Source organism: Monodelphis domestica, chromosome Y, assembly GCF_027887165.1.
Source record: "Monodelphis domestica isolate mMonDom1 chromosome Y, mMonDom1.pri, whole genome shotgun sequence".
NCBI classification, from domain to species: Eukaryota; Metazoa; Chordata; class Mammalia; order Didelphimorphia; family Didelphidae; genus Monodelphis; species Monodelphis domestica.
The window spans coordinates 1,046,438-1,062,067 of record NC_077236.1 but is presented as its reverse complement, the minus strand read 5'-3'; the positions used below and the strand labels follow the sequence as shown (position 1 = coordinate 1,062,067).

Sequence of the window (15,630 nt, the reverse complement as noted above, 5' to 3'; positions counted from 1 at the left end):
GCCCTGAGAGAGTATCAAAAAAAAGTGCATTGAAAGAGGAGAACCATCAGGAAATGGGGGGGGGGGGGGCGATGTAGTGTGGAGTTGGGAAGGAAAGGTCAGGACAGGGTAGGCTTAGCGGAAGGAGTGAGAAGGGTGACAACGTGATGGATCAGGGGACAAGACGGGAGAAAGAAGAGAGAATCAGAAGAGGGTGAAATGAAAGAATGGAAAGACAGTTGAAGAAAAGAGAGAAGGGGAGGAGAAGAGTAGAGGGATGAAGAGATCCGAGAAAGCACACAGAGTAGGAAAAGTATAAGAGTTGTAGTCAAAAGGGGAGAGGGGTAGGATGGATCAGAGAAAGGTTGGATGTAGAAGAAGAGGAGAGGGTCTGAACCTTGGAAAGGACAGAGCAGGGAAAGGTAGAGGGGGAAAGAGGAATTGAAGATGGCTAGAGGGAAGAAAAGAGAGTGGGAGAGAAAAGGGCATAAAATATGTGGGATAGTGAACCAAATATGTTCTCTTACCAGTCACCAGAATGTTGAAAATATATAAGTACTCAAAGATCTTTTTGCCTCTGGTCTCAGCAATATAACAACTGAAATCTCTGCCACACTTTGACCTGGCTCTGACACAGAAATAGCTTTGGAGAAGTACACAGAAAATTCTCTTTCAGAACTTTGAACACTGAGCATTCCACTTCATAATAGCTGCAATTGTTCAACAAAGTAGATTCTCTCTGTAGTCAGTAGTTACCCAAGAAGTACAGTTTTAATACAGGGCTAGAAATCGACTAGAAATTGAATATAGAAGTCAGAGAAAATGTCCCCATAAAACTAAGGTAAATTCACCAATTTCTCCTGCGTTGTCAAATATAGTAGTAGTCCTCTCTCGGTAACCGAGGATGACGATTTTCTCTGTGCGTTTTCGTTTATGGTGTGAGATTTAAAATGGTTGAGGTCTTAAACTGTAGTGATTAAAATCGTGGAAGATATAAATGATGATAGATATAAGAGAGGGTGAGTAAAATTTGACCTCAGAAATATGTTTCACTACAGTATCTTGGGTACAAAATCAAATATAAGGTGGTCGGCAGGGAAATATTCCCAATTATTCAAATACCCATGTCATTTGGGTTTTATAGAGATTTTAATTAACAATACAATGAGTAATCAAAGAAAGAGATAGAGAGTAAGAAAGGAATAAGTAGGAAGGGCCTCAAAGCCAGTATGGCCTAGACCTGAGCCTTAAAAGAGAAATCAGACAGTTTTTTATAACTCATCATAATATCTGTTTAAGTAAGGATTTTTTTTTAAACCCTTACCTTCTGTCTTGGAGTCAATACTGTGTATTAGCTCCAAGGCAGAAGAGTGGTAAGGGCTAGGCAATGGGGTTCAAGTGACTTGCCCAGGGTCACAAGGCTAGGAAGTGGTTGAGGCCAGATTTGAACCTAGGACCTCCCATCTCTAGGCCTGGCTCTCAATCCACTGAGCTACCCAGCTGCCCCCTAAGTAAGGATTCCTAATGACACCAGGCCAAAAGCATCTCAGCTACTTTCACCAGCTCCCTCCTCCATCTGAATGTTTCAGAAGCAGTCTCCTCAGAATGAGTCTCAGGCTTAGTTTAATTGGATTCTATCCTACCTCCTGCATGAGCAGCTTGGTGTCCTGGAGGGATTCTGTCAGTGCCATAAAGCATGAAGAAATGAATTAATCTCCTTTATGTACTTCCCATTCCACTTTATTTACCCTTTTGTATTAGATCTAAAAATAGAGCTAACTTAAGGGCTTTTACCACACTCGATGTATGAGTTAAGTAATTTTTCATCGTTCAGTAAGGAGTTTTACAACTTTACCTTCCCCTAAAGTATGCCTAAGTATGGGTGAAGTAATTTTAAAGTTTCCAATACATTCCTGCTTAAGTACCTTCATTGTTTAAAATGGGGAATAGCCCTAACCAAATGTCCTAAGGTAGACTCTGAGAAATTTTAAGATTCACAGTGCATACCGGTTGATGAGTGTTTTTTCCTCATTATCGATCATCCCTTTCCTCAGGATGTATTTACCTTCCCTGTCCCTTCTAACCAGGTCTATTTTGACTTTGTCAAATACCGTGACTGCAACTCCTGCCTTCTTTCTATCAGTTGAGGCCCAATAGGTCTTACCCCAACCTTTAATTCTGACACTTGTGAGTCTATATCCCCCTCAGGTGTGTTTCTCGTAGATAACATATGGTAGGATTCTGAATTCTAATCTTCTCTCTTCTTCTTCTATGTTTTATAGGTGAGTTCATCCCATGTACGTTCAAAGTTATGATTGTCACTTTTGAATTTCCTAGCATTTCGAAATCCTTCCCTACTTCTGTCCTTTCTTCTTTTGCTTTATCCTTTTAATCTCGTGATTTACTTTTAGTCAAGCCTCCTATTCCCCTCCCTTCATATGCTTCCCTTTCTGGCCCTCTTTTTTAGTTCCCTTCTTGTTTCTTTAGGGTCTGCTAAGTTCCCTCCCCCCTCTCCTTCCCTCCCTTTTTCACTGCCTCCTCACTATCTTCCTTAGTTTGCACTTCTTCCTTACCCTGTAGGAGAAGATAGACTTCAAGATCCCATTCTGGGCCCAGGGTCCTTAGGGAGAGCAAAAGAGACGGAGACAGAGACTAGAAATAAGGCAGGGAGGTCATAGAGAGGAAGAGGAAGACACCAAAAGCAGGGAAAGAGCAATCAAGGGAGAGGAGAGAGGAGTGGATAGAAGGAAAAAGAATCAGAAAGAACAGAGGGTGAGATACAGAGAAAAGCACACAGAGACAGACAGTGATTGGGAGAGACAGAAACAGAATGAGATGTATTCAAAATGGAGATAGAGGATAGACACAGAGATGATGAGGCAGAGAGGACAAGTGACAGTGAGAAAAAGACACAGATGGGAGGGAGGGAGAGAGAAATGGAGAGGGAGAGAGACACAGTAAACGAAGGGTGTAGGGTTCAGGAAAATCCACCAAGAATGGAGACCCAGAGACAATGTAAGTAAGCAAAGTATCACCATTTACTGACTGCAGTACTAGGCGCTAGGGCTGCCCCAAAGGAGGATTCCTGCTGGCTTAAGGACTGTAAAATCCATAAAAGGAGGAATTAAGATTTCAGAAGGTTAGCTCAAGGCCTTACTTAAAGTTATATTGAAATGTCGTCCTAACATTTCAGAACGAGGAGTATTTACTAAAGAAGAATGGCATTGCATAGGGCAAGCTATGAAACAAAGTAAAAAGAAAACAGAATATTACCAGCAATTCGGATCACATGGAATCTGGGCAGAATACTGCACAAAATGTGGAGAGTTGAGCTGTTTCTCAGGTGTTGACCCCACATTTCCCTACTTCTACTGACACTTGTATATTACGATTACTCTTTCAACTTTTATGGCTTTAACTGATTCTATCAATTCTTTTCCTAACTTCTCACTGGAGACTGCTACAGAAGCTGTGAGGAAGTCTGACCCTCCCTCACCTTAGAAGGATTCTCTCCATCCTCTCTTCCTCCCACTCCTCCTAAATTACAACCTCCACCTCCACTAAAAACCTCATGCAGGATTGCAATCATCCTAAATCTAGAGAAGAAAGTAGGTACATCAGCTTCTCCAATAGAAATTAGGGATCAATCTGAGAATGCAGAAGAAATTTAGAACAGCACAATAATGTTGCCAGTGCCTAGTTCTGCAATTCATCAATTCATGTCAGAGGATAGTCCTGGAGAAGACCATATTTCAGGATATAGCATCAATTTAAAAGACACCCATGATATCTATCCTCTTTAGATCCTGCTCTAATTCCTGTCATTCTGTTCCTCCTCACCACTATTTCAAAAACTAGTGACCATTTTTTCCCTGAAAGAAGATACTCATTTTACTGGCTGCTGACTCTAGATTACAAACCAGTGCAAAGGAGCAGGAATAATCAGTGTAACCTTCTCAGATCACAATGCAATGAAAACAACAATGAGTAAGGTTACATGGAGAGGCCACTCCAAAATTTACTGGAAATTAAACAATCTGATTCTCCAAAATTGGTTAAAGTACAAATCACAGAAACAATAATTTCTTTGAAGAAAATGACAATGATCAGACATCCTTTCAAAATCTATGGAATGCAGCCAAAGCAGTTCTCAGGGGGAAATTTATGTCCTTGAATTCATATATTCCCAAGGTAAAGAGGGAAGAGGTCAAGGAATTGGGCTTGCAAATTAAAAAAAAACAATAGAAAATGAACAAATTAAAAATCCTCAGATGAAAAGTAAATTAGAGATCCTAAAAATCAAAAGAGAAATTAATAAAATTGAAAGTGAAAGTAATATTGATTTAAGAAACAAGACAAAATACTGCTCAACCTCATTAATAAAAGGAAAGAAGGAATCCAATTTGACAATATCCAAGATGAAAAGTGAGACCTCCCCTCTAATGAAGAGGAAAGTAAGGCAATCATTAAAAACCATAATGCCCAATTATATACCAATAAATATGGCAGTCTAGGTGATATGGATGAATATTTATAAAAATAGAACTTGCCTTGAATAACAGACGAAGAAATAGAATATCTAAACAACCCCATCTCAGAAAAATAAATTGAACAAGCCATCAAAGAACTCCCTAAGAAAAAATCCCCATGATCCGATGCATTGACAAATGAATTCTATCAAATATTCAAAGAACAATGAATCCCAATTTTATATAAACTATGTGACAGAATGAGCAAAGGACTTCTACCAAATTCCTATTATGACACAAATATGGTACTGATTCCAAAGTCAGGCAGGAAAAAACTGAAAAAAAAACCCCAACAACTATAGATCAATCTCCTTAATGAACATAGATGCAAAAATCTTAACAAGAATACTAGAGGAGACTTCCGGTTAAGATGGCGGCTTAGAGAAAACTAAAGTTCAGATCTCCGGAAAACCCTTCTCGACCGATCTCAAACTATAAGCTCCTAAGGCGCCGAAATTCAAAACGATCAACAGCACAGACCCTGGGAACCCTCTTCCTGGACCTGGACCCGGATCGAAAGGTACGGCTCCCCTCAAAAGCCAGAACCCGAGATCACTCGGACCTAAGGGGTAGGAGCGCAGAGTCCAAGGCTCCCGGAAGACGCAGCCCGGCCTGGCTCAGAGAGCAGTGTCCTCGGAACAACAACCCTCAGGGCCTTCTATCTAAGTCCCAGTGAAAGTCACTGCCTGGAGCAAGACAGCCTCAAGGGCTGGATCCTGCTATCCAAGTCTCAGTGAAAGTCCCTGCCCTCGGAGCTTGGGGAAGCTGCAGCCCATCCCCCCGCATGCCGACGAAACAGCCTCATGGCCAGCGATTCTGAAGGCAACTTCCGGAAAGCAACGTGGTCCGACCCTTCCATTCCAGTTCCAGTGAGGCATATTCAATTTAACCCAGGGAAAGCTTACAGAACCGACAATCTGCCCAGGACTAAAGCCTCTGAACACCAGACAGAGATAAGAAAAGCTAATCCTCCACTTTCAGAGATGGCAAACTCCACAGAAGCACAGAAGCCCCCAAATACCAAGAAAAATAAGAAGAAAGGGGCGACTTTGGACACATTCTATGGAGCCAAAATACAAAATACAGAGCAGATAGAAGATAATATACAAGAAAATGCTCCAAAACCTTCCAAAGGAAATGGAAACTCTCCACAAACCTATGAAGAATTTGAATCAGAAATGACCAAAAAGATGGAAGCCTTCTGGGAGGAAAAGTTGGAAATAATGCAAAAGAAATTCACGCATCTACAAAACCGGTATGATGAAACTGAAAAGGAAAACCAGGCTTTAAAGGCTAGAATCAGACAGCTGGAAGACAACGATCGTGTAAAAGAGCAAGAATTAATAAAGCAAAGCCAAAATACCAAGAAATTAGAAGAGAACATAAAATATCACACCGACAAGGTGATAGATCTGGAAAATAGAGGGAGAAGGGATAATTTAAGAATAATTGGACTCCCAGAAAAGCCAGAAATAAACACCAAACTGGACATGGTGATACAAGATATAATCAAAGAAAATTGCCCAGAGATTCTAGAACAAGGGGGCAATACAGCCACTGACAGAGTTCACAGAACACCTTCTACACTAAACCCCCAAAAGACAACTCCCAGGAATGTAATTGCCAAATTCCAAAGCTATCAAACAAAAGGAAAATCCTACAGGAAGCCAGAAAAAGACAATTTAGATATAAAGGAATGCCAATCAGGGTCACACAAGACCTTGCAAGTTCTACTCTGAATGATCGTAAGGCATGGAACATGATCTTCAGAAAGGCAAGAGAGCTGGGTCTCCAACCAAGAATCAGCTACCCAGCAAAACTGACTATATACTTCCAAGGGAAAGTATGGGCATTCAACAAAATAGAAGACTTCCAACTTTTTGCAAAGAAAAGACCAGAGCTCTGTGGAAAGTTCGATACTGAAAATCAAAGAGCAAGGAATACCTGAAAAGATAAATATTAAGGAAAGGGGAAAAATGTTATCTTCTTCTTTTACTCAAACTCTCTTCTATAAGGACTACATTTATATCAATCTATGTATACTAATATGTGGGGAAAATGTAATGTATAAATAGGGGGTAAAGAAAGACCAAATAGAATAATCTTTCTCACACAAAGATTCACATGGGAAGGGGAGGGGAAGAAAACTCCTATAAGGAGAGGAACGGGGGGGTTACTTAAACCTCAATCTCAGGGAAATCAACTCTGAGAGGGAAAAACATCCAGATCCATTGGGATCCTGAATTCTATCTTACCCAACAAGGGTAAGGAGAAGGGAAAACCAAGGGGGGGAGGGGGAGAGGGAGAACAAAAAGGGAGGGAAAGAGAAGGGGGAGGGAGAGGGAAGAAAAAGGGAGGGACTAAAAAGGGAAACATCAAGGGAGGGGACAACGGGGACTGATTCAAAGTAAATCACTGGACTAAAAGGTAGAGCCGAAGAAGAAAAGGTTAGAATTAGGGAAGGCAATCAAAATGCCAGGGAGTCCACAAATGACAATCATAACTTTGAACGTGAATGGGATGAACTCACCCATAAAACGTAGACGAATAGCAGAATGGATTAGAATCCAAAACCCTACCATATGTTCTCTTCAAGAAACACACATGAGGCGGGTTGACACCCACAAGGTCAGAATTAAAGAATGGAGTAAGACCTTCTGGGCCTCAACTGATAGAAAGAAGGCAGGAGTGGCAATCATGATATCTGACAAAGCCAAAGCACAAATACACCTGATCAAAAGGGATAGGGAAGGTAAATATATTCTGCTAAAAGGGAGTATAGACAATGAGGAAATATCACTAATCAACATGTATGCACCAAATAATATAGCACCCAAATTTCTAATGGAGAAACTAGGAGAATTGAAGGAAGATATAGACAATAAAACCATACTAGTAGGAGACTTAAACCAACCATTATCAAATTTAGATAAATCAAATAAAAAAATAAATAAGAAAGAGGTAAAAGAAGTGAATGAAATCTTAGAAAAATTAGAATTAATAGACATATGGAGAAAAATAAATAGGGATAAAAAGGAATACACCTTCTTCTCAGCACCACATGGCACATTCACAAAAATTGACCATACATTAGGTCACAGAAACATAGCACACAAATGCAAAAAAACAGAAATAATGAAAGCAGCATTCTCAGATCACAAGGCAATAAAAATAATGATTAGTAATGGTACATGGAAAACCAAATCTAAAACCAATTGGAAATTAAACAGTATGACACTCCAAAACCGTTTACTTAAAGAAGAAATCATAGAAACAATTAATAATTTCATCGAGGAAAATGACAAAGGCAAAACATCCTTTCAAACCTTTTGGGATGCAGCCAAAGTGGTAATCAGAGGTAAATTCATATCCCTGAATGCTTATATTAACAAACAAGGGAGAGCAGAGATCAATCAATTGGAAATGCAAATGAAAAAACTCAAAAGCGATCAAATTAAAAACCCCCAGCAGAAAACCAAATTAGAAATCCTAAAAATTAAGGGAGAAATTAATAAAATAGAAAGTGATAGAACTATTGATTTAATAAATAAGACAAGAAGCTGGTACTTTGAAAAAAACAAACAAAATAGACAAAGTACTGGTCAATCTAATTTAAAAAAGGAAGGAAGAAAAGCAAATTGACAGCATTAAAGATGAAAAGGGGGACAGCACCTCCGATGAAGATGAAATTAAGGCAATCATTAGAAATTACTTTGCCCAATTATATGGCAATAAATACACCAATTTAGGAGAAATGGATGAATATATACAAAAATACAAACTGCCTAGATTAACAGAAGAGGAAATAGAAATCTTAAATAATCCCATATCAGAAATTGAAATCCAACAAGCCATCAAAGAACTTCCTAAGAAAAAATCCCCAGGGCCTGATGGATTCACCAGCAAATTCTATCAAACATTCAGAGAACAGTGAATCCCAATACAAGACAAACTATTTGACATAATAAGTAAAGAGGGAGTTCTACCAAACTCCTTTTACGACACAAACATGGTACTGATTCCAAAACCAGGCAGGCCAAAAACAGAGAAAGAAAATTCTACACCAATCTCCCTAATGAATATAGATGCAAAAATCTTAAATAGGATACTAGCAAAAAGACTCCAGCAAGTGATCAGAAGGATCATTCACCATGATCAAGTAGGATTCATACCAGGGATGCAGGGCTGGTTCAACATTAGGAAAACCATCCACATCATTGACCACATCAACAAGCAAACCAACAAGAACCACATGATTATCTCAATAGACGCAGAAAAAGCCTTTGATAGAATACAACACCCATTCCTATTAAAAACACTAGAAAGCATAGGAATAGAAGGGTCATTCCTAAAAATAATAAACAGTATATATCTAAAACCAACAGCTAATATCATCTGCAATGGGGATAAACTAGATGCATTCCCAATAAGATCAGGAGTGAAACAAGGATGCCCATTGTCACCTCAAGTATTTGACATTGTACTAGAAACACTAGCAGTAGCAATTAGAGAAGATAAAGGAATTGAAGGCATCAAAATAGGCAAGGAGGAGACCAAGTTATCACTCTTTGCAGATGACATGATGGTCTTCTTAAAGAATCCGAGAAATTCAACCAAAAAGCTAATTGAAATAATCAACAACTTTAGCAAAGTTGCAGGATACAAAATAAACCCACATAAATCATCACCTTTTCTATATATCTCCAACACAGCTCAGCAGCAAGAACTAGAAAGAGAAATCCCATTCAAAATCTCCTTAGACAAAATAAAATACCTAGGAATCTACCTCCTAAGACAAACACAGGAACTATATGAACACAACTACAAAACACTCGCCACACAACTAAAACTAGACTTGAACAAATGGAAAAACATTAATTGCTCATGGATAGGACGAGCCAATATAATAAAAATGACCATCCTACCCAAACTCATTTATCTATTTAGTGCCATACCCATGGAACTACCAAAATACTTCACTGATTTAGAAAAAACCATAACAAAGTTCATTTGGAAGAACAAAAGATCAAGGATATCCAGGGAAATAATGAAAAAAAAACACCCATATGATGGGGGCCTTGCAGTCCCTGACCTAAAACTATATTACAAAGCAGCAGTCATCAATACAATTTGGTACTGGCTAAGAAACAGAAAGGAAGATCAGTGGAATAGACTGGGGGAAAGCGACCTCAGCAAGACAGTATACGATAAACCCAAAGATCCCAGCTTTTGGGACAAAAATTCAGTATTCGATAAAAACTGCTGGGAAAATTGGAAGACAGTGTGGGAGAAACTAGGAATAGATCAACACCTCACACCCTACACCAAGATAAATTCAAAATGGGTGAGTGACTTAAACATAAAGAAGGAAACCATAAGTAAATTGGGTAAACACAGAATAGTATACATGTCAGACCTTTGGGAAGGGAAAGGGTTTAAAACCAAGCAAGATATAGAAAGAATCACAAAATGTAAAATAAATAATCTTGACTACATCAAACTAAAAAGCTTTTGTACAAACAAAACCAATATAACTAAAATCAGAAGGGAAACAACAAATTGGGAAAAAATCTTCCTAGAAACCTCTGACAAAGTTTAATTACTCATATTTGTAAGAGCTAAATCAATTGTACAAAAAATCAAGCCATTCTCCAATTGATAAATGGGCAAGGGAAATGGATAGGCAGTTCTCAGATAAAGAAATCAAAACTATTAATAAGCACATGAAGAAGTGTTCTAAATCTCTTATAATCAGAGAGATGCAAATCAAAACAACTCTGAGGTATCACCTCACACCTAGCAGATTGGCTAACATAACAGCAAAGGAAAGTAATGAATGCTGGAGGGGATGTGGCAAAGTAGGGACATTAATTCATTGCTGGTGGAGCTGTGAACTTATCCAACCATTCTGGAGGGCAATTTGGAACTATGCCCAAAGGGCAACAAAAGAATATCTACCGTTTGACCCAGCCATAGCACTGCTGGGTCTGTACCCCAAAGAGATAATGGACAAAAAGACTTGTACAAAAATATTCATAGCTGCGCTCTTTGTGGTAGCCCAAAACTGGAAAACGAGGGGATGCCCATCAATTGGGGAATGGCTGAACAAACTGTGGTATATGTTGGTGATGGAATACTATTGTTCTAAAAGGAATAATAAAGTGGAGAAGTTCCATGGAGACTGGAACAACCTCCAGGAAGTGATGCAGAGCGAGAGGAGCAGAACTAGGAGAACATTGTACACAGAGACTAATACACTGTGGTATAATCGAACGTAATGGACTTCTCCTTTAGTGGTGGTGTAGTGTCCCTGAACAACTTGCAGGGATCCAGGAGAAAAAAACACCATTCATAAGCAAAGGATAAACTATGGCAGTGGAAACACCGAGAAAAAGCAACTGCCTGAATACAGAGGTTGAGGGGACATGACAGAGGGTAGACTCTAAATGAAAACTCTAATGCAAATACTATCAACAAAGCAATGGGTTCAAATCAAGAAAACATCTAATGCCCAGTGGACTTACGCTTCGGCTATGGGGGGTGGGGGGGAGGAAAAGAAAATGATCTATGACTTTAATGAATAATGCTTGGAAATGATCAAATAAAATATATTTAAAAAAGAATACTAGCAAAAGGTGACCCTAGTTTATAAATCAAATCTTTTTCCTTCTTGAATAGCATATTCCAAGTCTTTGAATCCTTTAATATAGAAGCTATTAGGTCCTGAGTGAACCTGATTGTAACTCCAGGGTCCTTGAGTGGTTTCCTTCTGGTCCTTGAAGTATTTTCCCTTGACTGGGTATCAATGTAATAAGGAATTACTTCCTAGTAGTTATCAGTTGGGAATTTAATTCTGAAGGCAATCTCTGAATGCTTTTCATTTCAATTTTGTTTTCTTGTTGAAGGATCTATTGGCAGGTATTTTAAATTTTTTTCATAATGAAATTAAAATACTAAATTTAAAAAATAATCTTTATTATGGCCTTCAGGTAATAAAATAATTCTGAGATTTTTTTCTCATACATCTATTTTCCAGGTCAGTTGATTTTTTAATATGATATTTGATTGGCCAGAGTCAAGATGGCACCGTCCAGGCAGTAAAAGATAAAAGGTAAGACCTCTGAAAACCCTTCCATACCAATAACAAACTAATGCTCCTAGGGGATTGAAAATCAAACTGAACAACAAGACAGAGCCAAGGAAACCCCCTGCTGGTCTCAATTCAAAAGGTACATCACCCAAAACCTGGAATTCAAGGACATTTGGGTTTATGGTGAAGGCAGAAGGAAGATCCCAGGACCCCCCACCCAGCACCAGAGCGCTAAGCCTCCAGAGGGAGCAGGAATATCTGTGCAGGCAAAGGCACTGGTTTTGAGGGAGTACCTTGCAGGCAGGGCTATGGCAGGCTCAGAGCATCAAACTCAGGTGGTGAGGAAGGAGCTGCAGAGGGAGCACAGAGCAAGCACACTGGTCAGAACGGCAGAGACCCCACATATTGCTCCGGTGTTCCTGGAAGTTTTGGCCTCGGGACAGAGCTACTACAACCCAACTGAACTTAATGCCATCCAAAGTCTTCAGAGCTCAGTGAAGCTAAAGGTCCAACACCCCTCCATCACAGACTCCTTCACTTTAATCCAATCAAAAGCCTCCAGAGGTCAGGGCAGCTGAAACTAAAAGCTGAAATGGTAAAAAAATAAATGAGTACTGGCTAAGATACAGAAAAGAGGATCGGTGGGATAGACTTGGAGTAAATGACCTCAGCAAAACAGTCTATGATAAGCCCCAAATTCCCAGCTTTTGGGACCAAAACCCACTATTTGTTAAAACCTGCTGGGAAAATTGGAAGACAGTATGGGAGAGATTAGGTTTGGATCAACATCTCACACCCTACACCGAGATAAACTCAGAATGGGTGAATGACCTGAAAAGAAAGAAGGAAACTCTTTCGAATATTTTCCCACCTTGCTTCCTTAGCCGTCTAAGCAGCCTCCTGTGCACTTCGCGTAATGAATGATCATCTTGACTTCCTGTCAGGATGGCGGCTTAGAGAAAGCTAAAGTTCAGATCTCCAGAAACCCTTCCCTACCGAACTCAAACTATATGTTCCTAGGGCACAGAAATTCAAAAGGAACAAGAGCATAGACCCCGGGAATCCTCCTCTAGGATCTGGATCAAAAGGTCGGGCCCCCCAAAAGCCAGAACCCGAGATCACTCGGACCTAAGGGGTAGGCAGAAGGAAGGTCCCATGACCCATCCCCCCAACCCAGAGCTCTGAGTCCGAGGCAGCAGAGGGAACATCAGAGCCTCAGGGCTGGCTATTCTGAAGACTGCTTCCTGAAAACAACCTGACTCAGACGAGTGGACACCCAACACAGACAGCAGGGAAACAGAGAGAGATGGGGCGTGGGGGGGGGGTGGAGCTTCTAACCCCCTGGCTGGATCCTTCCATCCAAGTGTCAGGGAAGGTCCATGTCTCAGGGCATACTCAGTTCAACCCAGGGAAAGCTAATCCTCTCAAGAGCCCTCAGAGGTCCTGGAAGCTGCGGCCCCTCCCCCCTCGGAGTGCTGGCTCATCGGGCCGGCTAAGGCACAGAAACAAACACCCCGCAGAAAGGGCCAAGCCAGGCTCAGAGCCTGGAAGTAAGGCAACGGAGAAGCATCGAGAGGGAACTGAGGAGGGCAGTGACTCGGAAACACCAGCAATTCCTGGCTTCCCCGGGAAGACAGAACAACAACTGCATAGAACAGACAATCAGCCTGGGGCGAAAACCTCTGAACACCAGACAGAGATAAGAAAAGCTAGCCCTCCCCACTCAGATAGAGATGGCAAACTCCACAGAAGCACAAAAGCCCCAAAATTCCAAGAAAAACAGCAAGAAGGGGGCGACTTTGGACACATTTTATGGAGAAGAAATACAAAATACAGAGGAGATAGAAGAGGAAACACAAGCAAATGCTCTGAAACCTTCCAAAGAAAATAGAAACTCTCCACATACCCATGAAGAATTTGATTCGGAAAGGATCAAACAGATGGAAGCCTTCTGGGAGGAAAAATGGGAAATAATGCAAAAGAAATTCACGCATCTACAAAACCAGTTTGACCAAAGTGAAAAGGAAAACCAGGCTTTAAAGGTCAGAATTAGGCAACTCGAAGACAATGAGCAAGAACTGATAAAGCAAAGCCAAAAGACCAAGAAATTAGAAGAGAACATAAAATATCTCACTGACCACATCATAGACTTGGAAAATAGAGGGAGAGGAGACAATTTAAGAATAATTGGACTACCAGAAAAGACAAATAAACAGCAAACTCGATATCATAATACAAGATATAATCAAAGAAAATTACCCAGAGATCCTAGAAGAAGAGGGCAATACAGGCAATGAAGGAGTTCACAGAACATCCTCTACACTAAATCCCCGAAAGACAACTCCCAGGAATGGAATGGCCAAATTCCAAAGTTTTCCAGCAAAAGAAAACTTATAGGAAGCCAGAGAAAGACAATTTAGATATAAAGGAATGCCAATCCCAGGGTCACTGAACAAGACCTTGCAAGTTCCACTCTGAATGAACTTAAGGCATGGAACATGATTTTCAGAAAGGCAAGAGAGCTGGGTTTTCAACCAAGAATCAGCTATCCATCAAAACTGACTATATACTTCCAAGGGAAAGTATGGGCATTCAACAAAATAGACGATTTCCAAGTTTTTGCAAAGAAAAGACCAGAGCTCTGTGGAAACTTCGATATCAAAAAGCAAAGAGCCTGGAATACCTTAAAAGGGAAATATGAAGGAAAGGGAAAAGGTGAAAAATATTATCTTTTTCTTTTACTCAAACTCTCTTCTATAAGGATTACATTTATATCAGTCTATGTATACCAACATGTGGGGAAAATGTAATGTGTAAATTGGGGGAAAAGAAAGACCAAATAGAATAATCTTTCTCACACAAAGATTCACACGGGAAGGGGAGGGGAAGAAAACTCCTATGAGAAGGAGAGGAAGAGAGTTTTTACTTAAACCTTACACTCAGGGAAACCAACTCTGAGAGGGAAGAACATCCAGATCCATTGGGATCTTGAATTCTATGTTACCCAACAAGGGAAGGGAGAAGGGAAAACCAATGGGGTAGGGGGAAGGGAACACGAAACAGGGAGGGAAGAAGAAGGGGGAAGGGGAGGGAACAAAAAGGGAGGGACTAGATAGGGAAACATATCAAGGGAGGGGACAAGGGGGACTGATTTAAAGTAAATCACTGGACTAAAAGGTAGAGCTGAAGAAGAAAGGTTAGAATTAGGGAAGGATATCAATGTGGGGTTTTCCTTAATGGACCTCCCTGACCAGCAGGGTCCCACAAGGGAAGGGGCTCACCTTTGTGATGGGACCCGAGGAGAGGTAGGAACTGAGAACCTGGGTGGAAATGAAAGACAGGGACAAGTCAGTGGTTGGATAGGGCAGGCAATCCCTATGATACTCCCTTTGATAAGAGAGTATGAGTACAAAGGAACTGGGGTGGAGGAGATTAAGATAGGAAATGCAGGCCGAGATGGTTACAGCCTCGGGGAAGGAGAAGGTCAAGAGGAGAGAGAGACATAGTCATTGAGGAGCCCAGTGGAGCTCCATGGAAGGGAGAAAGGCCAAGAGACAAGAGGAAGTTCATGGGATTGCCTCTGGATTTTATTCCTGTCCTGCTTGGATGGTACTCCCAAGCACGTAGCAATCACATCACAAAGCATAGACAATCATGATTGGGAGGCAAGGTAGAGGGAACACCTTTGGGCGTGTAGATTGCAAACTGCGCTTTCCTGGGGAATTGAGTCCGAGCATGTTAATGAGTTTGTCTTAGCCAAGGGCCACATGGCCAGTTCAAGGTTACCTTCACAAGCCTCATTGGGATAACCTTATGCTTGGAGACACAGTCGCCATACAGTCATTTATATTTCATAGATGTGAATATGCTTGGGATGCTACAATCAAAATGCCAGGGAGTCCACAAGTGACAGTCATAACTTTGAACGTGAATGGGATGAACTCACCCATAAAATGTAGACAAATAGCAGAATGGATTACAATGCAAAACCCTACCATATGTTGTCTTCAAGAAACACACATGAGGCGGGTA

At 40.6% G+C, this 15,630-nt stretch overlaps 1 long non-coding RNA gene across 1 annotated transcript in view; it reads left to right on the top strand.

Annotated features, from left to right (window-relative positions):
• Window positions 1-15,630, top strand: part of LOC130456230 (uncharacterized) — a 34,248-nt gene that overhangs the window by 609 nt on the left and 18,009 nt on the right. The gene's annotated exons all lie outside the window — the stretch shown is intronic.